This window comes from Podarcis bocagei, assembly GCF_964188305.1.
Source record: "Podarcis bocagei genome assembly, chromosome: 2".
Taxonomy (NCBI): Eukaryota; Metazoa; Chordata; class Lepidosauria; order Squamata; family Lacertidae; genus Podarcis; species Podarcis bocagei.
Window position 1 is genome coordinate 66,249,316 of NC_138126.1, and position 26,829 is coordinate 66,276,144.

A 26,829-nucleotide genomic window follows, 5' to 3' on the forward strand; every position below is an offset into this window, starting at 1 on the left:
AGAGGTCAGATTATGTAACACAAGGGCAGTATCCAGCTTAAACAACAACAACAACAACCATATTTGAATTTGTGCTCCTCTTTCCCCAAACAAAGAACTCCAGGTGGTTTACAATAATCAAATATCAAATATATGATGCAAAACAGTAATACATAAAACAATCCTAGTAAGCATTTGACATAACAATAGCATTTGACATAACAAGCAAACAATTTCATCAAGTAGTAAGAACAACAATTCATAAAACAACAGTAGAAATTTTAAAAAGGAAAAAGCATTAATATGCCATACAAGAGAAGGAAAGAACTCAATTAAAGCTTTGAAATAAGACTGGAATCAAACTGGCAACTAATGACAATCAAGCAGAACAAGTGTAATATGTCTGAAACATCTTGTTCAAGTCAATAGCCTGGCAGCAACATTTTGCAACAGTTACAGTTTCTTAAAAGTTTTCAAGGGCAACCTCACAAACAGGCATACCTCATTTTATTGCAGTTTGTTTCATTATACCCCACAGATACAGTATTGCTTTTTTTAACACTTGAAGGTTTGTGGCAAGCTTGCATCCAGCAAGTCTATCAGCCCCATTTTCCCAAAAGCATATGTTTACCTCGAGTTTCTGTGTCACATTAATTAAGGTACTGTACGCAGATTGGGTATTTTTTAAAAAAATACATAATGCTATTGCAAACTTAAAAGACTGTGGCATAGTGTAAACGTAACTTTTATATGCACTGGGAAACCAAAGAATTTGTGTGACTTGTTTTATTGTGATATTTGCTTTATTGCTGTGGTCTGGAATCGAACCCACAATATCTCCAAGGTATGTCGGTAGCTTATTCTGGAGCTAGCTAGGTTCTGAGTAACTGCAGTGGGGTTCTATTTCATCAAGTAGGCCCATAGCTGATATACCAGCCAAATCTGGTAAAGGCACTCCTTGCCACTTATGCCACTTGTCCATTTAACAGTAGCGCTGTGTCAAAGGGCAGTGCAATCTCATTCAAGACGTGCTGCCCCCACATGCTGTCCACTTTGGGCTCTAGCTTCACACACCCATGTATGTGCCCCCCAACCCCCCCCCCCGATTAGCCCTGAGGGGTTTTCCTCAACAGAAAAACGGTTTCTCACACCTGTTTTAGGTAGGTGGCAAAGACAGCTACAAAAGTCATTTTGGTGTTGTTGTTTTTTAAAAAAAAGCAAGTCAATTATAGACCTTGGAAGGGCTCCTCCCATTCATCAAAATGACTCTGACTGAGAGAAGCTCCTTTGGGGGACAGGTGAGAGACAAAGTGATTCTTACCAATTCTGCTTTCATCCAGTATCCTCCAGTGCTACCACCTCTTGTTATTCTGGAGCATGGGTAGGCAAACTAAGGCCTGGGGGCCATATCCAGCCCAATCGCCTTCTAAATCCGGCCTGCGGATGGTCCGGGAATCAGCGTGTTTTTACATGAGTAGAATGTGTCCTTTTATTTAAAATGCATCTCTGGGTTATTTGTGGGGCATTAGGAATTTGTTCCTCCCCCCCCCCCAATATAGTGCACCCCCCCCCACACAAGGTCTGAGGGACAGTGGACCACCCCATGCTGAATAAGTTTGCTGACCCCTGTTCTGGAGGGTCCCCAAATCCTCTGCTGCAGATTTTCAGATGGTTCAAGGGGAATAACTAAAATTTGCCTGCCCCCTTCCACCAGTAGGAGTCTCCCTCACAGGAATTTATAATCCAGTCCATTATATTCCCCAGTTTTAAACTGGATTAAGTATTTGTGGTAGAACTTAACTTGAATATGAAGTAAAAGCTGATCAAAAGAGCCATGCATACCCTTACTGTCACTTGTCAGCAGCAACAGGAATTAACAAGTCTCAGTACTGGTATCCTACTATACGCAGTGAAACTCCCAGTTGCAAATCCTTATGTCAACTTCACGGTTTCATTTATTATTAAATCGGTCATTTGCATGTTTTGTTTTCCTTTTGTAAACAAACTCAAAATAAGGCTGTTGGGACCACAAACTCAATCTGAGGAAATTTCCTAAATACACTTATCCTAGGGCCATTCCGATGCTGCTTTCAGAATGACAGCTGGCACCTGTGGCCTTCTGTGAAATACTTTCTGACACTGATGGAGTGGGACAGGTGGCCGAACTGGCAGAATGTGCTGCATTTGATTGATAAAGCGCTACAAGTGTCACAGGCTTATAGACTGTCATTAACATTCAGCAATTCCTCAGTGTGGGAGGTTCATAGGCAAGCACAACACACAGGCATCTCTAGGAGAATGGGCAGTTGCTGGGAGTGGGGGTAGGAGGCGAGTGAAAATCTATGGAGAGCATTCTTTGATTTTCCTAGTTACTTTGCTTTTTTACCAAAGGAAAACAAAAGTAAAACCAAGGATCCACGCCACCTTTCCCTTTATCTTGGCCTGTTTGTCCAATGTTATCACAAACATTTAAAATCCCACACTGAGCTGTTTAGTTTAACAGTTGCAGACGGTACCATGTCTCAATCTTACTGCACAAAACTGTTTGCTTCTTGATCAAAATAACGACCTTATTTATAAATTTATAAAATTACTTCTGTACCACCATGTCATAAATTTTATCATGGCAGTGCACGCTGTAAAACATCATTTAAAAATGCAGATAACGATTTAGGTGACAAAAATAAAACTGATGCAGAACTCTGTTGGCACCTTCAACTACAGAATACACAAGCAAGTTTCCTATTATGACACAGGTGGACTACGTTTATAAAAAAAAACCCCACGGGAAGCTTGTTTTTTGGCAAAGATTTGGGCAGCAAAGTTTGTCTGATGGCATAGCGATTGCCTTTTATTTCAAACTCTTTACATTTAATAATAATAAATAATAATAATTTATTTATACCCCACCCATCTGGCTGGGTTTGCCCAGCCACATTTAAACCTACCCTCTTTAAAAATGCTTATTTATGAGTTATAATTTTAATGCTCCCCACCCAACTTCATATGTATTTTCTCCCAACCTAAAATGTAATAACTTTAAATCAAAACATCATACTAAGAAAAAAACAACAACCTAAAATTCTTATATCCATCCCCGTGCTGGGATGCTAAACAACCCATGCCAATTCATGTTCTCACTATTTCCTCTCCTTTTTATAAAATTATTTATATGCTACATTTGGGGAAAAGCCTACTCAAGGCAGCTCACACTATCATGAAAACCACAGTAAATACAACAATCTAACCAAACCAACAAAGACAGTTATTACAACCGCTTAAAACAACTACTCAGTTATATTCTATAATACAGCTCTGAACAAAAATCCTTATTTGTTGGGGGGGTGTATCTAACTGATCCACAGACAAGTCATGATTTACAGTTTTTTATCATGACCCTATGCAACAGAGAATGGTATTCTGCAGGTGGCTTTGAGAAAGCTTGTAAACTTTATTTATCTCTTGTTAGAAATACGTTCCTGTACATTCCTGTACGGAAAATACATGAAGATGGGGGGGGACGACACTTTCTAGGTTTTGAAACTACATTCAAAAATGTCTATTTATGAATCAAGAATTCATAGCCCTTTATTTTGAATACTAAAAGTTTGTCTTCTTTAGCCATTTCCCCTATTCCTGGATTTTTTTCAAAAAGAAAAAGAAAAAAGAGAGAGAAGAAAAAAGAAAAGAAAAAGAAAGCCTGGACCATTTCAGTGTAGGGTTTTGGGTTTTTTTGGAGGCCAATGGCAGGGGGAGCCAGAGCCAATGACATAGAGGCAACTCATTTAAATTTTGTCCCATCAACGCAGAGACTAAAAGGGAGTTAATGTAAGGAGTGATTGTAAGAAGACATGCAAGGGGGGGGCGGTGCTCGCTGAGGGCAGACTGATCCATTCACCCTAATGGATCAGCCTCCTCTGTTTCTAATGTGAACTGTACAGTAAGTTTTTTCTTATGTATTTTACTTTGCTTCTTGACTCCAACCAATCAAGGATCATGTAGCAAACATGGTTATGTCATAGCACCATAGACCCAGTCAGAGTCAGCTACTGAATGTGTAATCACTGTTGGTAATTAACAGCTCTCACTTTCTCATTCTGAATGTTGGTGGTGGTGGTGGTGGTGGGAGATGGAATGCATTCATATTGCCAGAACAACCTGGCTGATACATAGGTATCTTGCCACACTGTACTACTTTCATTGATTGCCAATAGTGTACTATAAAAAACTTTCCATCCTAAGACATCACTCAGTCATAGTCAGTTATGCATAAAGAGTTGAGGCACAACAGGAATGAAGATTTGCATGTGTAATATATTATGAATGGACAACATCCCCATTTAGATGCGCATTTACACAGCATTATTTTTCAGTCTGATATGCCTTTCAATGCACAGTGAAATGTCCATCTCAATCCATACTCTTGCCTAGATGGGCAATGTCACATGGGCTGCATCTGAGTAAAGGATTGTTGAATTGGTTGGCTCAATAATAAGGATAATTTTATATCCTTCCATGGCTCCTATCTCCCTGTGAACTGTTTCATATCCTTTTGCAAAGGAGTGCGGAAAAACAGCAAAAGAGGGGCATTAGAAATTTATGTTTATGTGCAATATTTGGGAAGATGTGGTGTTCGAAAAAATTAATTCAATGTATGACCTATTCCATTTACCTAATATATTTACTAACAAACATTGATTGCTCCTCACTCCAATTCCACAAGGGCAACACAACAAAATTAGGCAACTTGGCAATGGACAGCACTTCATGTTCCATTTTCTATTCCTTATGGTAGAAATGCATATAATTGCTTTGGCATACATGGGGAAAGAGGATGTGCAGGAAATAACTGACCTTTCAAACAGTCAGAAAGAAGCTCAAAGATGCCTATTTACTGTAGCTCTCTTGGTGATTGATATTAACTATGATAGCCTCCCTTCAGGAAGGAAGAATCTAGTCTTCTTATTCTAGGCTTTATAATAAGTGGGTTTTTTCCTGAAAAATTTGGCTATCAGTAACAGGTTCTTAATGTTAACACTCAGCAGATCTGAAAGCATAAGTTCTAGCATTCTGAAACATGAAAGCAGGCTGCTGAATTTATGCCAGCATCAGCTAGGAGTGCCACATCATAATGGCCTTGTCTCTTTGGATCTAATGGAATTACCTGGTAGGTACTATTTTTCTTCATTTTTAAAATCAGAATAGTCCAATAAGGATCGAGCATGCTCCAAGTGTCTGTAGGGGATGAGGACAGAAAGTCAGGAGGGTATTTTACATTTCTTTTCTTCCATGTTATGTATTTTTATATTGTAAACAGCCCAGAGAATAATCATGGAATCCAAGGCACCGTACATAGTCCCCAGTCAGTTTCCTATCCAGACACTGACCTGCTTAGCTTCAGCAAGATGGGGGCCTCATGTGCCTTCAGGCCACACTCTTAAAATGAAATGGAGTGTCCTGGAAAAGGCCCCAGCTGGATGAATGGTGAAGATGGGGAGAACTGCATATTCCAACATTTTGCAATATTGTGATATTAAAAATGCCACTAATATCCAGGATTTGTGAAAAGAAGCATTAATAAAAAGCAGGCAAGTTTTCTCAAAGCCTCTGAGTTTGCTCAAAAGCTGTCTTTTTGATGAGTAGACACCTGTTAATCTTTCAAGTAGATGAAGCCACATGGTGCACTTATCAGTGACAAATAGGGAGAAGGAAAAACCATTAGAGATGAAAGTCTGAACTGAAAGATGATAACATTTCACTTACCTAGGACACTGCCATCCAAGCTTGTAGATATCCTGGCTCAGATGGAGGGCATCTCTCTGTTTAATAATAAAAAGGAAAATAATGACTCATTTGGTGACAACAAATATTCCACAGTATTTTCTGCCTTCTTTGGGGGACGCTGTGCGATGCAAAATGATTTTTTTAAAAATCCTGTCCTTTAAACAGTTTGTATTATTCTGTGATGGCAATGATAGACTATGAAGCATATCATCATCACCTTGCATGTGAATTCACTATGCAAGTCACTATGCAAAGGTTTTGTTTCTTTACCCCTGTCCAAGGGTAAATGGCTTATAAGAACATTGACAGGGATGATGTGAAAATTATGACCGCATATAAAGTATGATGCGAATTATCATTAGGAGAAAAGGAAAGCTGGATTTGATTTATGTGATAATAAGCAGCAATGTTAAGTAGTTGAGACCGCATTATCTTGTGCCTTTTTAAAAGCTTGGCAATGGGCTGTGCTGTTTCCAGTTGTTTAAAGGCCCAGAAAGCACACAGCTAATCGTTTCTCATTTTGTTGCAGGCAAAATCTGTATTCCACAGACAGAACCATAAAGCTCATCTGGAGATTACACAAGGAGACCTAATTGAACAGGCTCTTCAGAGCCAACCCATAAAAGCTGCATGCTGATTGACAGGAGTGAAAGAAGTCTTGAAGCAGTTTTTGGAGAAACAAGCCACTGATTTATATTTAGCAACTTTATTCAAAAGTTTTGTTTAAATGTCCTCTCCCAATCATCAAGACTTCATTTTACTAGGATTCAATTTTACCAGAGAGATCATCTAGATTTTCAGTGCAAGATGGAAACATTTTTTCCTGTGTGAGATGTACATTTGCAAGTGCATCCAGAGCAATCATCTTCTCACTTAAACACAAACTTTCCATATTCATAAGCAACAATGTCAAAGCCTCAAACTCATCTATCATTCATAAAAATACACGTATCTACAAAAACTCAAAACAAAGCACTGACCATTACAATACTTTAGCTGGAAGTGTCCGGAAGGAACAAGTACAACAAATGAAAGTTCAAAGCAGAAACATGCTAAGAGTCTCCATCTGTTTTCCAGAAATTCAGGGCCTAAAGTCTACAAATAACTTAGTATTTTTAGGGTTGCAAACCAATCAAAGTCATTTCAATTGATTCATGCTCAGATTTTAAATCCAGTAATGTATCCCACAGCCATCTGGTTGGCCACAGCGAGAACAGGACCCATTGGCCAGATACAGCAGGCTTTTCTTATGTTCTTATATTCTTATCAATTACACCAGCATTTTGCATATTTAAACAATATTTGCATATATACACACACATCTAAATTCTCTGTTTCTCTCAGATTAGACCTGGAACAACTTCCAACTAAAATAGTTTTCAGCTTTATAGAGTCCTACCTCCCACGTAATACATGACAAACATATACAAATGCAGATATGCTTATCTCTGCCCCTGTGTTATAAAATCAAACAACATTATTGGAATAGTCATATTCCAAAGCTAAAACAAAACAGCTCCTTTTGTTTCTTCCAGGAGCGTTTTCCCAGAGAGAAAAGGAAAATTACAATTTTTAGGCTACCGTTCCATTCCCAACAGTAGCCAGTCAATGCAGCGCAAGTGAGTCCTGCTGTCCTACTAATACTGTCTATAGGGGCACCCAAAAGACGGTATCTCTTGATGCCAGCCCTCTTGTTTGTCTGCCTACCATGCTTGCTTACACCCTACCCACTCTGTACCAAGCAAAGACAGATGTTTCACACTCAAGAGACAAACAATCTCTTTTAAGTGGATAAAAAACTCCCTCTCATCCCAGCAACAACAGTAGCTCTTCACTTCCAATGGATCAACCTGCTCTATGGAGAGAAAAAAGCCAATCCTGCTTAAGTGTGGAACCTGAAAGACCCGGGAGGGCAGTAGGCAATTAGTCAGGATAAAAATGTTGACAGCAAGGTAAATATTTAACAGATATTTTTTGCAGGCCCGATGCGGGTGGCACTGTGGGTTAAACTACAGAGCCTAGGACTTGCCGATCAGAAGGTCAGCGGTTCGAATCCCCATGACGGGGTGAGTTCCCATTGCACGATCCCAGCTCCTGCCAACCTAACAGTTCGAAAGCATGTCAAAGTGCAAGTAGATAAATAGGTACCACTCCGATGGGAAGGTAAACGGCCTTTCTGTGCGCTGCTCTGGTTCGCCAGAAGCGGCTTAGTCATGCTGGCCACATGACCCAGAAGCTGTACGCCGGTTCCCTTGGCCAATAAAGCGAGATGAGCACCACAACCCCAGAGTTGGTCACGACTGGACCTAATGGTCAGGGTTCCCTTTACCATTTTTAATGGGAAATTCTAGCCTTAAGAAAATTTTGCACGTATTTATTTAGCAGTTAAAAAGGGGTTCTCACTATATAGGTAAAGGTAAAGGTACCCCTGCCTGTACGGGCCAGTCGTGTCCGACTCTAGGGTTGTGCGCCCATCTCACTTAAGAGGCCGGGGGCCAGCGCTGTCTGGAGACACTTCCGGGTCACGTGGCCAGCGTGACGAAGCTGCTCTGGTGAGCCGGCACCAGCGCAGCACACGGAAACGCCGTTTACCTACCCGCTATAAAGCGGTCCCTATTTATCTACATGCACTTAGGGGTGCTTTCGAACTGCTAGGTGGGCAGAAGCTGGGACCAAAAGACAGAAGCTCACCCCACCGCGGGGATTCGAACCACCGACCATGCGATTGGCAAGCCCTGGGCGCTGAGGTTTTACCCACAGCGCCACCCGCGTCCCCTCTCTCTATATACTGCTTTCTTACACAAAAAACATTTTTTAAAAACCAGTTAAAACATGTAGTTCCACTATTGATCTTTTAATAAAACATTGCTGCAGCAAATTGTATCCTTTCAGATAATCATGCAGAATAGATTGTGTTAAGAGTATGCAAAATCTCCCAAACAGAGGACATTTCTTATAACTTATTGTCTGCTCAGAAGTATGGGGGGGGGTATCCGAAGCAATATAGGTTGGAATTCAGTATTTCCTCACTGGATTAGATCCAGTGGCTACTGCACTGCTGGAGCTCTCATTGCCTTCCTGCTACAGGTGAGGAGATGACTATGAGAAAAGAAACTATGCAACTGATGCCATCCTTTCTGAAGCTGTGACCATTTGAATCAGGAATTGGTGGCACAGGAATGTAAAATGCAATTGGAATGTTAATTCCCAAGAACATGCCAAATTTCTGAATCCATTGATTTGTACCATACGCTACTGAAGGAGGCAAATGCTGGCATTTTTGCAAAGTACTATCCTAGAAATGAGACAGGTTCCTGTTTGCGATGGCAGATTGCTGATGTGATTTTTCCTTGGTAAATATCCAGCTTTTCATAATTTAGCATCAGCTGCTTGTACTTATGCCTCTTCTGCTCCTGGGCACCAGAAACACTTTAGGGCAGCTTGACAGCAGGTGTGTGAGCTCAGCAGTGAATGGAACCAGATCTTAAATTAGCAGCACTTGGCTAGCCAAGGCCTGTAATATACTAATCATAAGCTGAATGCTCCCATGAAGCAGCTTGATTTATCTATTTTCACCTTTGGATGCTTAGAATTTTTAAAAAATTTGAACTTATTTTTCATTAAAACTTAGGTCATCAAAATGCTCAAGAATGGGTAGAAAGTAATACACTATGTCATTAAGAAGCTAAACAAGTACAGAACTAAAAAGAGAACAGGGAGTGGAAAGGGGGAAGTGTCAAAACACTGAGGATGGTATTTTCCCTTCTTTTCATCATTTCTCTCCACACATGCCTATGGTTCCTTGCCCAAATCCATCCTAACAAGATCAATGGAAGCAGCCTTATCACACTTTTATCACCTTCTGGATCAGTGGAAATGCAGACTATCTACACCAGGCTTCCTCAACCTAGGCCCTCCAGTTGTTTTGAGACTAAAATTCCCATCATCCCTGACTACTGGTCCTGCTAGCTAGGGATCATGGGAGTTGTAGGCCAAAAACATCTGGAGGGCTGAGGTTTAGGAAGCCTGATCTACACTGTGTTCCTTTAAGTGAGGTGAGCATTTGGGCACATATTCAAAGGCACAGCCCTCCGAAAGCAATGCAGTGCAGATAATCAGCATATATAAGTGCCTTGCTCAAGTAGAAGGGCTGGCAGTGGGCTTATATATATTTGATTCCATGGTGCTGAGTTCAGGGAAATGAAGATGTATTGTACACTGTATCCAGGAATATCCTCATTCAAGAGAAATGAACTGCAGCTACGTAGCCCTTTCATGTCATCAGGAGTATGTGTTGACTTACACACTTTCTCTCTCTCGCCTGCACATACACCCAGCTCCAAAACTATCTTGAAGCTTGGTTTAGGGCTCAGGGGATCAACACCGCAACAGAAGTTCCTCTCTTGAGCAGAAGGTAGCGCTGAGCTAAAGGTACATGTGGGAACTGTTTTCATTTTCTCTTTGACATACAGTTATCATGGAGGGAAGCTTGCACTCACAGAATGAACACGATGGGACATTGCATTCTCTGACGCCACCCGATAATCATTTAAATTGCAAATGAAGAGTGCCCTTTTACAGTTAAAACATCATATGACTTCCGGGGGCGGCGCGAAACTGTAATGGCGGTCCTCTTCGAGCTCTGAAGAGGGGCTCTGCGGAAAAGGGTCGTTCGCTGCGGCATAGCGACGACCCATCAAGATAAACCACGGGTAGAGTGAGCCCGTGGCCGTGGGACTCGGCGGGCACCAGAAGCTGCTCCGAAAACACAGAAGGGACCCCGTAAGGAGACCCGGAGTGAAGGAGGGGTAGCGGTGCTGTGAGTTCATCGCTCTTTCCGCGGAAGTGAAGCCGCGCGGCCGTTGCAGATGAGCGCTGATCCTTCTTCCTAAAACCAACATCAAACTGCAAGTAACATACCCGTGAGTAAAGGGTTTAAAATTGGCAAAGAATTTGTTTAATTTGGCTGAAAACGGGAGACGAGAAAAGGGAAGTCCGTCTTCCGACATTGCTGACAAGATCAAAGCAAAGCTTTAAAGAGCGGAAGCGCTTGAAACGGGACTGTGGGAAGCTTTAACTTTTTCGTGCTATTAAACCTGCTCTTTTTCCTGCTGAATTGAAGGTGGAAAGGGACATTGATTAAAAGAAGGAGTGACGGGGGCTTCTCTCCTACCTCCTTTTTTCTTTGGGTCGTATTTTTAAAGAGCCAGATCGTCGGGCTGCCAGAGAGGGAGACTGTGTCAAACTGCGGAAACAGTTGCAAAAACTTTGCAAGCGTAATTGATACATTTGAGCAGAAAAGACTGGACGAGATACTGTTGCAAGCACCTCTTGTGAAACTTCGCTGAACTTTAAAAGGTGCTTTGGGGAATTTTGAGTCTTTGAAGGGACTGTTGGATTAACGAATTTACTGAGTTGAAACAATTTGGAACTTTAATGGCGGATTACTTCCTTCTTTGTCTTTGAAACCTGGTGGCACTCCCCCTACAGGGCTTTCGGATTATAATATCCTGGGAATTGACTTTTGTTTTGAATTCCACTTCACTGGTTGTTTATAACTGAATCTGTCTCTCCCATGGAACAATAGACAATCTGACCTTGAACACTGACAGATGTGTAATGAGTGGTGCAGGGAGAACAAGAGCATCTAAAGCTAAGGAATCTAAAGAGGCCAAGGAAAAAGAAAAGGAAAGAAAACCAGCACAATTTGTACAAACAACACTGACCCAAGGACGCCGATCGTCGGTCCCAGCTGTACTGGTGACCCAAAGGGAACAAGGGGAAATAACTGAAAAGGCCACTGAGGAAGATATGGCAGCAGGTGGGTCAGATACACTATTAAAACAAATATTGGAGCAATTATCAAGCTTAAACCAGAAGGTGGATGACCAGTCTCTGAAGATAGATAAAGCGACTTCCTCGATTCAAAAATTGACTGATCAAGTTTTCCAGCACACGCAAGCCATAGAGAATTTGCAAGGAGCAACAGCGGAAAATCGGGAATTAGCTGGAGAAGCAATCCAGAAAGTGGGAGCTTTACAAAAAGAAGTTGAAGAAATAAAGGGAGAAGTTAAGCCCCTGCACAAACAGGTGGGTGAACAACAAGTTTATCTGTCAATGGTGGAACTGAAAAATCGCGAGAGTAACATCAAATTGAGAGGCATCCCGGAACTCGAACAAGGAGACTTGATTGGATACTTGACACAGGAATTCTCGAAGTTCTGGGGTTTAAAGGAAGATACAGACTTCAGGATTGTCTCGGCATATAGACTGGGAAGATTGGTAAGGAAAGACAGATCCAGAGACTGTTTGATAATTTTAAGATCAAAGGAAGAGAGAGATAAGATCCTAGGTCTTCACTTTAAAAAAGCAATTGAAATACAAGACAAAAGGGTGGAAATTTATAGAGATATTCCGAGACAGTTGCTGGACCTCAGAGCCACCTATACAGAACTAGCAAAATTGCTGAGACACAACGCAATTCCCTATAGGTGGGAGTTTCCACAAGGATTAACCTTCACTTACAAAGAAAGGAAGGTTAAAATTAGAACACCTGAAGATAACCAAAAGTTCCTTCACGACCACGGAGAAGATCTCCAAAAAGGAGTGGATTGGCTTCCAGTCTTACCAGCACCAATACTGCCTGGAAGCGGGCCAACGCCTGCACCCTCGGGATCTGAGCAAAAGGAAGACACCTCATCCTAAGAACATCTTAATTAGAACAGGATGTCTCTGCAGCTACTTAGTTGGAACATAAATGGCGGGAATTCTCCGGAAAAAAGAAGGAGGATATTTCATATCCTAAAAAAAGAACAATTGGATGTAATATGCCTTCAAGAAACACATGTGACTAGGCTCCATAGGAAAGTATTAATCAATAAAAGACTTGGCCAAGAATTTATCTCATCAGACAAAGTTAAAAAAAGAGGTGTGGTAATTTATGCAAAGGAGAACCTGTCACCAAAATTTCTATTCAAAGATGATCATGGAAGAATTCTCGCAATTGAAATCCAAACACAAGGGGAAAAGATTTTGATATTAGGAGTTTATGCGCCAAATGATGGAAAATCAGAATTCTATAAGAAGCTGCATGAGACAATGATGGACTATTTGGACTATTCTAACATTATCGTGATGGGAGATATGAATGGGGTGGTGTCTACAAATATGGACAAATCCCAAAATCAAAACTTAACAACAGACGGCAGACTCCCTAAAACCTTTTTTGAAATGACAGACAATATGGACTTGATTGACATTTGGAGGACAAGGAACCCCTTGGGTAAAGAAGGAACCTTCTTCTCTGAGGCCCACTTGTCATGGACACGAATTGACCAAATTTGGATATCTAGAGGGCTGGCCCCGAAAACAAGAAAAGTGGAAATCTGCCCAAAAACCTGCTCCGACCATAATGCCTTAAAAATGGAATTGAGACTTTTCCCAACTGGATCCTTCAGATGGAGAATGAATGACACCTTGCTAAGAGATCAAGAGATTGTTAAGAAGGCCCAAAAAACGCTAAAGGACTACTTTGAAATAAATTTGAACACTACGGTGGAGAAAAGAACAATCTGGGATGCAAGTAAAGCTGTTATGAGAGGGTTTCTGATACAACAGAATACAATAAAGAGAAAATTTTGGAATGGAAAAAAGGAAAAAATTTTAGAGAAAATAAGTGAAGGAGAGAAAAAGTTGAGAACCAAACCGAAGTCAAAAGAGGTGCTAAGAGAGATCAAATTCCATCAAGCACAATATTCGAAACTGATCAATCAAGAGATTGAGTGGAAAATTAAACAAATGAAGCAGAGATCGTTTGAATCAGCAAATAAATGTGGAAAGTTGCTAGCTTGGCAGTTGAAAAAAAGACAAAAGTTAAATACGGTTACAAACTTGGAGATTCAAGGAAAAATAGTTCAGAAACCAGAAGAAATAAGAAAGTGCTTCCACAGATACTTCAAAGAGCTTTACGCACAGGGGCCTCAGAAAGAACCGGAAATAGATCAATTTTTGAGGATAAATGGACTACCTAAAATAAGCCAAGATAAAAGATCAATTCTTAACAGCAAAATAACTCAACAGGAAATTGAAGGAGCCATCCAGAACATGCAGCCGGGCAAATCTCCAGGCCCGGATGGACTTACCTCCAAATATTATAAGACTTTGAAAGACTTCTTGATACAACCGTTGTTGGAGGTTTGTAACCAGATCATGGAGGGGAGAAAGGCACCGGAAACGTGGAAAGAAGCATTCATCACATTGATTCCCAAGTCAGAAAGGGAAAAGACTCAGCTTAAGAACTACCGTCCCATCTCACTCCTGAATGTGGATTACAAAATATTTGCAGACATTTTAGCAAATAGACTTAAAAATGTACTAAATGAAGTAATTCACAAGGACCAAGCAGGCTTTCTCCCTGGTAGACATATGTCTGACAACACCAGGAACATTATTGATATATTGGAGTTGTTGCGAATTAGAAACACAAGGGCTGCTTTAATCTTTATTGATGCGGAGAAAGCATTTGACAACATTTCTTGGATGTTTATGAAGAAAAACTTGAAAGGGATGGGAGTGGGACGGGGGTTTGAAAATGGATTAGAAGCAATCTACTCAGAACAAAAAGCTAAACTGATAGTGAACAATGTGGTATCGGAGGAACTCCAAATTGAAAAAGGGACACGACAGGGGTGCCCTTTATCTCCTCTGCTATTTATTTCTGTTCTGGAGGTATTGCTGAATATGATCAGGGAGGACCAGTTGGTGCAGGGTATAGTGGTCGGAGCGAAACAATACAAACTGAAAGCTTTTGCAGATGACCTAGTCATTACAGTACAGGAGCCAGAATCTAGCACAAAAAGAGTTCTTGAACTTATTTTGGAGTTTGGTCGGGTGGCGGGATTCAAGTTAAACAAACAAAAAACTAAGGTTTTGGCCAAAAATTTGACGCCTACAGAGATAGAGGGGTACCAGAAAGAGACAGAGCTAAGTGTGGTTAAAAAAGTGAAATACCTGGGGGTATCTTTGTCCACCAAAAACTTAAATCTATTTAAAGATAATTATGAAAAATGTTGGTCGGAAATTAAAAAAGACTTGGATATTTGGTCAAGATTGAAACTTACCTTGTCAGGCCGAATCGCAGCTATAAAGATGTGTGTTTTGCCAAAAATGTTATTTTTATTTCAAACCCTCCAGGTCGTGGACAGAATGGAATGTTTTGGAAAATGGCAGAAGGATATCTCTAAGTTTGTCTGGCAGGGCAAAAAGCCCCGAATTAAATTCAAAATACTAACTGACTCAAAAGAAAGAGGGGGGTTTGCCCTGCCGGATTTAAGGTTGTACTATGAGGCTGCAGCCTTCTGCTGGCTGAAGGATTGGTTTCTGTTGGAAAACACCGATGTCCTAGATCTGGAAGGGTTTGACAATGTTTATGGTTGGCATGCATACTTGTGGTATGACAAGGCGAAGGTTCATAAACTGTTTAAAAACCATATTGTCAGAAAATCAATTTTTGCCGTCTGGATGAAGTACAAGGACTTATTAGAAAGCAAGACCCCGAGGTGGTTATCACCAGTGGAAGCCAAGATTTCTAAAAAAAGGCCCAATATGGAGGCCTACTGGCCAAAATATTGGGAATTGATTGAAAGAGTTGGAGATAATTGGAAGCTCCAAAGCCAGGACAAATTAAAAAATAAGGTGCGAGATTGGTTACATTATGCTCAAATTCAAGAGGTATTTAAAATGGATAAAAAAGTGGGTTTCCAGTTGGAGAAATCGAAACTGGAGACGGAGTTACTAGAACCAAAGACTAAGGTACTTTCGAGGATGTATGACTTGCTGCTTAAATGGAACACACAGGATGAGACAGTTAAATCTGCTATGATAAAATGGGCACAGGATGTAGGACACAACATTATGTCTGAGGACTGGGAAAGGTTATGGAACACCGGTATGAAATTCACGGCATGTAGTGCCTTGAAAGAGAACATTATGAAAATGGTATACCGGTGGTACATGACCCCAGTCAAGTTGGCTAAAATATATCATCTTTCTGATAATAAGTGTTGGAAATGCAAGGAGGCAGAAGGGACATTCTTTCACCTCTGGTGGACCTGCCCGAAAGTAAAGGCCTTTTGGGAAATGATACATAATGAGCTGAAAAAGGTATTTAGATATACCTTTTCTAAGAAACCAGAGGCCTTTCTTCTGGGCATGGTGGACCGGAAGGTGCCAAAGAAGGACAGAACCTTGTTTATGTATGCAACCACAGCAGCTAGGATTCTTATTGCAAAGTTCTGGAAGACACCAGATTTACCCACACTGGAGGACTGGCAGACGCAGCTGATGGACTACATGGAGTTGGCAGAAATGACTGGCAGAATTCGAGATCTGAGCGAAGAAACAATGGAGGAGGACTGGAAAAAATTTAAGGACTATTTGCAAAAATATTATAAGTTGTTTGAATGTTAAGATTGTGCACGATCAAGAAACGTTATGCTTCTGCAATTTATTTAAGTAAATGATAAAGTAAGTATTGATGGGGAAAAAACGAGACAAATTAGAAACAAAATATTATGTTTATTAAGAGTGTTAAAACTAAATTACAAATTTTTGAAATTGGTAACATAATAAATTTAAAGGTTTAATAAGATGAGAAACAAGATAACAAATTGCTGAACTGGCTAGAATAATGAATGCAATGCTGAGAGGATGTGAGGAGGTCCAAAAGCGAACTGTCACAGGATGTTATGAAAGTTTCTTAACTTTTTCTTCTTTCTTTATTTTTTCTCATATATAAAAAATGTTTCTTGCATGTTGCTATGTAAACAAATCTGTTAACCTATGGAAAGAAACGCAATAAAAAATTTTATAAAAAAAAAATAAAAAAAAAATACAGTTAAAACATCATATGAGGAAGATAAGTTAGGCTCAAGTCTAGTTTCCCACTCACCAGCTTTGCCCAAACCAACTGAGAATTTTACAGCCTGTCTGCTGGGTGGTTTATTTGTTTGTTTGTTTTGCTAACAATATCAGAGGTCAGCATGAATGCACAAGGACTCCCACTGGCGTCGTAGGACTTTGATTCTATTTTCTCCCATCACATACCTTCTGTATTGGCTCAGGGGAGGGGGTTCAGAAGAACCCCCAGAAAAGTGCCCAGGGGCAGGAGAGGGTGATTGTTCCATCAGCAAGCAGAAATAAAAAATGCTTGCTTTGGCAGAGTGATCTGCTTAGTGCTACACTGAATTCTTCCCAATGTATGTTATTACTCATTTCATTTCTAAACCACTTTATACTGTTGATAAAAAAAATCTCACAGCAGTTTACAACACGTTAAAACACAAAATAAAACCATCAAGAATAAAACATTACTGAAGAAAGTCAATTGTGATGAGCAAAGCGTCTTCAAACGTTGTATTAGATAATGCACCTGTGGGGACTTTATGCATACAAAATAATTTGTATGTATCTGTGTAAACATATGTTTCAAGTGCTTAAGGAAAAACTACTTGATGCAGAAAAAGAGCCAACACTCAAATCCCTCTTCCTCAGATAATCACGCTTTCACCTTTACAATAAACAGAAATTGCTATAGGAACTCCCTTTCCTGTTATCCCACCTTCTCTGTAGATGTGTTCCACCCATTTCAATTGCCTTGTTAATACCTGTTAAGATAACACGGCAAGCTGCCAAAATAATGGCATTTCTGCAGGCTTGCCAAAGGCTTCCTCTAGATTACATTTTGTCTTTTTATATATGCGAAGAGAAAATATGTGCATTTCAGCAAACGGACGAACTGCTGCCAGGTGAACTGTATTGATTTAGCTTTGGCTATGTCAGGAAAGTATTCTCAGGATGATAGCAAATGCTGTGCTGAATTAAAGGAAATCAACACCTTATACTATATTCTGTAGTGCTAATGTGGAACAGTGCTAAAATTTTCTAACCCAAACCACTCTAATTCCATCTCTATAGAAAAGCACAGCATAGGTGTTAAGACTGGTTTCCCTAGCCTCTTGGTTTACAAGGTGCATAGTACTCACAGGACTAAGAGTGCTAAGCAGCTGATCAGTGCTATAAATACACTTCCAATTAAGATGACAATTTTCAGCAGCTTACCCAATTTAAAAGTCACTGCATTCCTGACCTTGTGATACCCTTGTCAACAGCCACACTTCTCACAGCTGTCTGCTAACACATTGCACCTGTGCAACAGTTTACTGCTTTCTTTGACCCCAGAAAAGGGAAACATCACTCCCATGATTGCTGTTCTTTTCCCACTTTTTGCCCCTGTCCTGCGTCTATTCTTAGCTTCTTCATGCTCAGCCCCCACCTCTCATCACTTCAGGCAGAAATCAAAGCACAATGGCCAGAATTTGAGCTTCAATTCCCAGAGTTAAAAACATAATTTTTGAAGAAATGGTACAAAGGACCCTGCCATATTACAAGTGAGAATACTAGTCCATCTAGCTCAGTATTTGTCTGACTGCCAGAGGTTCTTTGGGGTTTCAGGCAGGAATTATTCCCAGGCTTACCTGGAGGCCCCAGGCATTGAAACTGGGGCTTTCTGTATGCAAGGTATGTGCTCTTCCGCTCAGGTCTAGCCCCATGATTCATAGGAGTATGAGAAATACCTTAGAGAATCCAATGAAACTTAGTCATCTGGGGCACCTGGGAATTTGCAGTCTTGCCTTTAGTTAGTTAATTCGGGTTTTTTTAAATCTATTTAAAAGATGTGGATCTGACCTAAATTCTGGGGTTTCCCTACCTGAGGTGAAATGGGAAGGTGCCACCCCAACCCACCAAAGCCTTCCTTGCCTGGGACATGTGGTGCTGTCCGCAAAGCAGCAACAGCGGGTTCCAATGTGATCTTACGAGAGCTCATGGAGTGCACAAGATCTCATGAGATTTGGGTGAGATCTCATCAGAAGCTGCCGCCACCATCACTTCCCCAGCAGCAGAGGCAGTGGAGCACCCATGGTGTTCCACTGCCTGAGATGGCTGCCCCTGCCTGCCTCATGGGTGGGCCAGCCCTGCCTAAATTAATAGCCATACTTGGTAAGCCGTGCTGCTAATTAGTTAAGTCAATTAACTGACAGATATATTATTTTTTTAAAAAAATATTTGAATTTATCAAGAGCGTTCACCTGTGGCTCAGCTATTACCAAACAAGAAATTGGAGTTGTCCAATAGCAGGTGCTTCTCCACATTTTACGTAATGCATTCCACATATACCTAACTAAAAGCAATGTGATTTTTCTACAAATATTTCAAAGTGGTAAAGAATCTAACTTGAAAGCAGAAGGCCCCCAAGTCCAGTTCCCAGCATATTCATTTAGGGTGGAAAAGCTACTGTATCTGTGAGCCATTGGAAGTTAGTGCAGACTATACTGAGCTAGGTGGACCAAGGAGTGACTTGGTATAAGGCAGTTTTCTGATTCACTTCAATTAATTTAATTTTCTTTCTCATTCTTCTGTTGAACAACAAACAAGAGTAAGATATTATTTTGAACATAATGGCCTACAGGTTTGGGGTTTTTGTTTTCTTTTACAAGATTCAATGATTGTCCAAATAAGTTATTCTTTATCCATTTCAGTATGGAGTACAGATGCAGTCAAAAGCTTTTGAAGGCATGGTTCAAAGAATTCTGTTATTTTAATTACCATGTCCAATTATGCACTAACTGGAAGGAATAGATTTGTGTAGCTACTAACACCTAAAACAGGTACAATGTTTGATAAAGCTAGACATTAAGAACCCAGGGAATCCAAGGGGGGTGGAGCAATCCTTGCATTCTAAGTCAAGGATAGAAGGTGGGTGAGATTTCGTCTTCTTCTATTTTGCTGCACCAGTTTCTAGAAGCACATATGGAGATATGCAGGGATTTAAACAGAGGCACCGCATGCAAGTGCCAGATTCTGCAGCTCCAATGTATTCAAATTACAGGAAAAGAGATAATGACTAAGTATTAGGAAAAACTTTCTGACAGTAAGGGGTTCAACGGTGTAACAGACTACCTTGGAAGGTGATGGACCCTCTTTCACTGAAGGTTTTTAAACAGTATGTCATAGAATCACGTACAGCTGGAAGGAACCCCGGGGGTTATCTGCCCAATCCCTTGCAATGCAGGAATCTCAACTAAAGCATCCACGACAAAGGGCTGTGTGTGTATCTGTGTAGTTTGGACAGACATTGTCAGAGGTTCTTTAGCTGCGATTCCTGCATTGCACAGGGTTAGAGTAGATGACCCTTGGGGTCCCTCCCAACTCCACAGTTCTATTATTGTATACATGAGTGGTTTGTTTTGTTTCTTCCCTGACTTTCTTCCATGATGGAGCTTAAAAGTTTGTTCTCCAAACAGTGATTGGCGCAAACTGATTTTAAGCTGTATTTCAGTCGATTGCTGGATTTTATGTTTTAATGTATTATATACTTTGATGTTAGCTGACCAGAGCCCGGTTTGGCTGTGGAGGGCGGGATATAAATTTTATTATTATTATTATTAAATCTTCAGCAAGGTCATAATCAGATCCATAATACATAATTTCAGTTAAATCAAAAGTGCTGCCAAGGAGCAGCACAGGACATGTGACAATGTGTCTGAAATAATGTGAGGAAATTCAGCCACTGCATAAACTTGTGGTTTACCCTTCCTACACTATGGGTCCTCTAACCTTGACAAAAGCTTGTGTTTTCTGAGAGAAAACACGCAACTTAGTAATGTTAGAAGTGATTTTAAAGAGCAGTTTTTCTTAAGGTTGCCAAGGTGGCATGTTTGCAAACAAAACATGGGCACTGCATCAAAATATATTGTTAGTGCAACAGATAAGTAAAGCCTCCAAGCAAGATATAAAGTGGGGGGTTTTGTTTGTTTTTTACTGAACTTGCAAATAGATGTGGCTTACTTGCCTTTACTGTATCATTCCTTTCATCTATGCAGTGATTCCATGGTAAAAAGTTGTGTGTGTGTGTGTGTGTGTGTGTGTGTGTGTGTGTGTGTGTGTGTGTGTTTAACGGTAGCCCCAATTCCCATGGGGGAATAGATGTGATAAATTGGCATGCAAACCAAGAGCAATTTATGTTGTCTTAGAAGCCAGACTACGTTTTACATATAATCAGGAGGCCTCCTACAATCACAAAGGCAGTGTGGTGAATTGCCCCAGACTATACATTTTCCATCATTATTCAGCTGGTTCCATATAAGTGTACTTCTCTAAAATACACTTTAAAAACAAAATTTATTTTGCCAAGGAAGTCCAAGTGAAATGAGCATATATCTAACAACACTTATAGCTTATTACACCACTTATTCCTAATTGGCCAAACTATTAGACTTGTTTTAGATTCCGAGCCACAATTTTCACCTTTAGTTTACCTTTTTGAAAAATGCCTATTAATACGGTGTATCAGGGAGTAGACTGAAAAAGTGAGGTAGATTGCATGGAGTATCCATCTTAATATTGGGTCATTTCTCAGTAGGTTTGTTCTTGTTACCCAGGGAAAGTAAATAACTTGGGAATTAGCAGCAAGGTGACACTGCCATGCACCTACCCCCAAAAGCAAATCCCACAGCATTTACAAAGGGGTAAAATATTTAGATCATAGCACATAAAAGCAACTTTCTTAAAGAGAAACAGTAATTAATCATTGTATTTCCTTTTTATGAAATTAATTTAGTTACTGGTTAGAAAATAGAGGTCAAGGTAAAGGACCCGGGATGTTTAAGTCCAGTCAAAGGGGACTATGGGGTTGCAGTGCTCATTTCAGGCTGAGGGAGCCGACGTTTGTCCACAGACAGTTTTCCAGGTCATGTGGCCAGCATGACTAAACCACTACTGGTGAATGGAGGACCGTGACAAGTGCCAGAGCACATGGAAATGCTGTTCACCTTCCCACCACAGCGGTACCTATTTATCTACTTGTACTGGCATGCTTTCAAAATGCTAGGTTAGCAGGAGTTGGGACAGGGCAACGGGAGCTCATCCCGCCATGGGGATTTGAACCGCCAACCTTCCAATCAGCAAGCCCAAGAGGCTCAGTGGTTTAGACCACAGCACCACCCATGTTCCTGGAGGTAGAAATGCCATTCATTTCCATTTAAATGAAATCCTTTTAAAACAAGTTTTCCCCTTACTTTCCCCTTACTTTTTAGGAGGGAAAAAGTGTGTCCTATAGAGCGAAAAATATGGTATGAGCCACACAATGCCTTCCCCTTTTCCACACAAGAGCAGGACATCCCAACTTTAAACTAAAGCAATCAAATACAATGTCAGTGCTAGCATAAAATATGAATTTTGTGAGCCAAGCAGCATCATGTGAATTTGCATGCAAATCATTACTGGAGACAGCAGAAAATAATATGGCTAGAATTAACACTGATTAGGCAGATTTAAGAGCAATTGTGAATCTATGGATTAATTTTAAGTTGTGACTGATTGTCCATGGAATGCAGCACAACCTTATAGGGATGGAATTAAGAAATGTAAGACTTTTCTTTTTTTAAAAGAAGAAGACAAGACAGATTGGGTATTATGTTGCCTTTTTCTGTAACTGCAGCAAAACTTCAGTCACCGAGCCTTATTCTAAAGCATCCTGCAATCTGTAGAATCTTTTCACTCATCAGCATCAACTGTGTCTCATTCTTGGCAGCTGCATGGTGGTACATTCCCTAGACTGTGTCATGCTGAGCATTTGGATCCTCATCTGATGCTCAGGTTTCTTCCCATCATCTCCAGGATACAAACAAACTTAGGGAGTCTGACCAGACCACACAAAGGCTATTTTTCATTTAAAGGTTGAGTGTCTGAATATTTCCCCTCTCCCTTTCTTTATCTGTAGACCTCTTTAGAAAGGGTCAAAAGGAAATGGAAAAGCAAGCAAAGGAAAAGTAGCAACAACCCCCCCCCCCCCCGAATATATGTAACCTTTGTCCCCTGTTGTCTACTATATGGTCTCTGCCACAGCATTCCTTTTCTATCAGCATTGAGTCCTAGTACCAATCCAAAATACTTTATTCTTGTTTATTGTATGCATTAAAATATATTGATTTCAGTGAATGGGAAGGTTCAGCTAAAAACAAAGGGGAGTGTTTGGGTATGCACAGTGGATATAGCAGTTTGGGTATGCACAGTGGATATAGCAGTAAATATGATTCAAGAAAGCAGTTATTCTAACAGGTTAAAAGGAAATAATAAACCTCTATTTGTAGCTAAAATTATACACCCTATTAGATACCGTGTAGACCTCATCTTCTACTGCTGACCCACTGACTGAATAACATAATGCCATGTAAATTTGCTGTTCTGGAAGATGAAAAGACACCTCATAAAGGGGCAACCTACAATTAGAATGTATAATTATACCTTGGGGCAGAAAGGAAGCAACCAGATTGCATTCAGCTACTCATATCTAAAGATATTGTATGGGGGTGCGATGTGGGGAGGCCCTGAGATTCCCATTTTCTAAGCCTCCTCACTCAGAACTCTGCTCCTCATGCCCCATTCTTAATTAGAATACTGTAACAATTTGTGGGTTGGGACTGCCAGCTCCAGAATGACAAGGGACGCCTAGTCACACATGGGATTTTGCAGGGCCTTACTTGTTTCCGTATGCAGTCCTGCCATCCCAGGAGGGGGCAGAGCAGAGGCATTTTTAAAAAAGGACTACTGCATGTCACATCAGACCTCTTTCCTCATCAAGCCTCTCCACTTTGCAGTGGACCAGGTTTGTGCTTGGCAGGTGATGGGAAGAGACGAATACAAGTGGCGGGAGGCAGCTGCCACAAGTTAAATCTCTTGTTGCAACTGCCTCTGTCCCCAAAGGCTTTCACCTGGCCAATGTGGGTAGCTTCATTCCCAAAAGGCCTTGCATGCTCATGGAGACAATGGGGCGGCAGGATGTCTGATTCAGATAAGGAATTTTATAAGCAACCAGGTCCTACTAGCATGTTTTTCTATGACTATTATATGCACAAGTTATTGAGAAATAATTCTCCTGTTTTACATCTATTTCCATGATTCTAAAAAGAGATTAGTTCTCCTGTATGCAGGCTACTCCATTCCACACCCAGGGCATCTTAGCCTCCACCTAATCACAAGATAAGAAAGTAAATTCCCCCTTCCACCATTTTATGAAGCATGGCTTATTCATGATTGATGAGAGAACAAACCTTATTAAATAGGACAAAAGCATTGCTATGTCCTAAGTTGCAAAGGTACAGTTAAACAACAAGGTTACCTATGTGTATCCGGAAATGAAAATCCAGGATGACACTTTCCCTTTTCAGAACATCCTTAACACTGGAAAGCAGCATTTAAAAGTCTGCAGAATCACTTCATTAATATTTACTGCACATACCTTACTAGCAACCACTTACTGAAGATTAACCATTATGCTCCAGCTAGTGGTTTCAGAACACTCAGAATTACATTGTATGCTGTAAGTATTAAAATTAACTTAGAAACATGTAGTCCATTAGCTTGTACTCTTTACAACAATAATCTAATTTTCATTCCCACAGTAATCTCATGTAACTGGCCTCCCTACTCCCCACACATGCACTGTGAATCTACTTTCTGGGATTTTGCAAAAGTGTTGCTGTTCTCTTTTCTCTCTGTGTTTTCAAAAAATCTTAACCCTGCTAAAGGTTAATACATTGGTTGGTTGCTTTACTGCTAGTGCTCGTTAAGAATAATATTTGAAAAGATGGCAGAACCAGTTTTTTGAGGGGAAGCTAAAGCAATTAAAACTGAAATTACTCATTAAAATGAAAACTACTGCAATAAAGGTGACTTGCACCCATTGCCTATTATTATTATTATTATTATTATTATTATTATTATTATTATTATTGACTTGGTTGCTAATAACACATTTATCAGCACACCCAGCTTTGCCCTAACTTACAGGAAATAAGCAGTTCTCTGATTATGTACTGCTTTAATTATGTGTGCATGGCCCTGGGACACTTAATATTATGTGTATGGTGTTTATGTTTGGTTAAAACTAGTATTGTTGAAGAACTTGTAAGGAATTGCAAGATCAAAACAACAAAACATATGGTGTATTTAAGATTCTGTTTTCATAGCCAGACGACTTTTGTTAGCTTCCTCTGAGTAAGTGTTCCGCTTCCCACTGAGTTTGCTAGTTGCATGTGCCACCTCTCTTTACACAGAAGCACTACTGTTGTGATGATTAAAATTAACTTGCTAAAGGAGTAATATTAATTAACTGAAATCAACATCCCATTCATAAGCACAAAAAACCCTTACAAACTACTCATTTAATCTCAGTAATAATTAACACATAGGAATATGCATAACCCTGATAATAGTTAGCCAATTTTGTAACAAGAGATAAAAAAGTGTATTAGCAGGGAACAACTACCTTGAACTGAAGGTGTGCAATTTAATGTAAAACATTTATAGCAGAAATGTTTGTAGAATTAATTCTACCCAAATACCAATGAGTATCTGAGTGGGAGGTTTGCAAGGCCAATACATTCCTGATCTTCTGGGTAATGGTTAAGTTCTTTCTATGGAATCATAGAATCATATTATTGTAGAGCTGGAAGGTACCCAAAGGGTCATCTAGTCTAACCCAGTGCAGTACAGGAATCTCAACTAAAGCATCTATGAAAAATGACCATCAAATGTCTACTTTAAAACCTCCCAGGAAGGAAGTCCATCACCTCCTGAGGGAGACAATTCTACTGTTGAAGAGCTCTTACTGTCTGAAGGTTCTCCCTGATGTTTACTTGGGATCTCCTTTCTTGTAACTTGAATCCATTCATTCAAAACCTCCAGAGCAGGAGAAAACAAGCTTGCTCCATCTTCTATGTGTCAGTCCTATAGATGTTTGAATATGACTATCATATCTCCTTTCAGTTTTCTCTTTTCTAGGCTAAACATAACCAACTCCCTCAACTGTTCTTCATAAGGCTTCATAGGGTCTTGGTCGCCCTACTCTGCACATGTTCCAGGTTTTCAATGGTTTTCCATGTTCTTCTTAAATTGTGCACAGAACTGGACACAGTACTCCAGGTGTGGTCTGAACAAAGCAGAATAGAGCAACACTATTACTTATTTTGAGCTGGGCACAATACTTCTGTTGATGTAGCCTAAAATGGCATTAGCTTTTTTTGCTCCTGCATCACACTGTTGACTCATGCTAGAGTCAACAGTGTTGAACCGTACATTTTCCCCTATTTAAATTCATTTTGTTAGTTTTGGCCCTGTTCTCCAATCTGTTAATCCATCTTGAATCCTGATTTTCTCTTCTGCAGTATTGGCTACCCCAATCCATTTTGTTTCATCTGCAAATTGGATGAGCAGTCCCTCAATAAATTCATCCAAATAATTTATAAAGACACGCAACAACGATGGGTGCAGGACAGAGCCCTGCGGCACCCCACTTGTCACTTTTTTCCAGTAGGATGAGGAACCATTAGTTAGGGTTCAAGACTTTACTCAAAGACCACAGAGTCTCCAGTTAAGGAGCCAGACCAAGTTCTGGGTTCTAGGTCTGAGGCACATCAGGATCACTGCATTTGAGACTACCAGACAGGAGACTGCAGAAGAACCTCCCAGGCCACCAAGGCTAGAACCAGGACCCTCACAGGTATTTTTCAACATTTTCAAATTGTCCCTCAGGTGCCTTGGCAGAAAGGTGGTATATAAATCACACACACAGGCTCCCCAAATTACTACTTTTGCATCCAACATGTTCATAGGAGAACATTTGCAAGAACCTTTGCAAAACTGAAGCTACTATCTTTGTCACAGTTATGTCTCCAGAAAGAGCTCTGAATTTGTCCTGCATGCACTCCAGCATCTCCTGCAAGGAGACGAAGCACCGTCAATGCAGCAACTCTGGTGATGCATAGTACAATAGAGTTTTAGATCTTTGTCATAAAGAATTTCATTAAGACTTTTCAGTTGTTTGCAAGAGTTGGTTTGGTTTAGTTAAGGAAAAGTTTACAGATCATGGAATGAAATACTGAAGGCTGTTGCTACTTAAAAAATAAATTCCAATTAGGTTTTTCAGTCTAGAGGTAAAGGTAAAGAAGA

At 40.3% G+C, this 26,829-nt stretch overlaps 1 protein-coding gene across 1 annotated transcript in view; it reads right to left on the reverse strand.

The window, feature by feature from the left end:
* The window catches only part of SGCD (sarcoglycan delta), a 400,176-nt gene that overhangs the window by 311,903 nt on the left and 61,444 nt on the right, over window positions 1-26,829 (reverse strand). The window contains exon 2 of the mRNA XM_081181154.1: window positions 5,743-5,798. The gene's annotated coding sequence lies outside the window, so the exon portion shown is untranslated. The remainder of the gene's footprint in view (window positions 1-5,742; window positions 5,799-26,829) is intronic.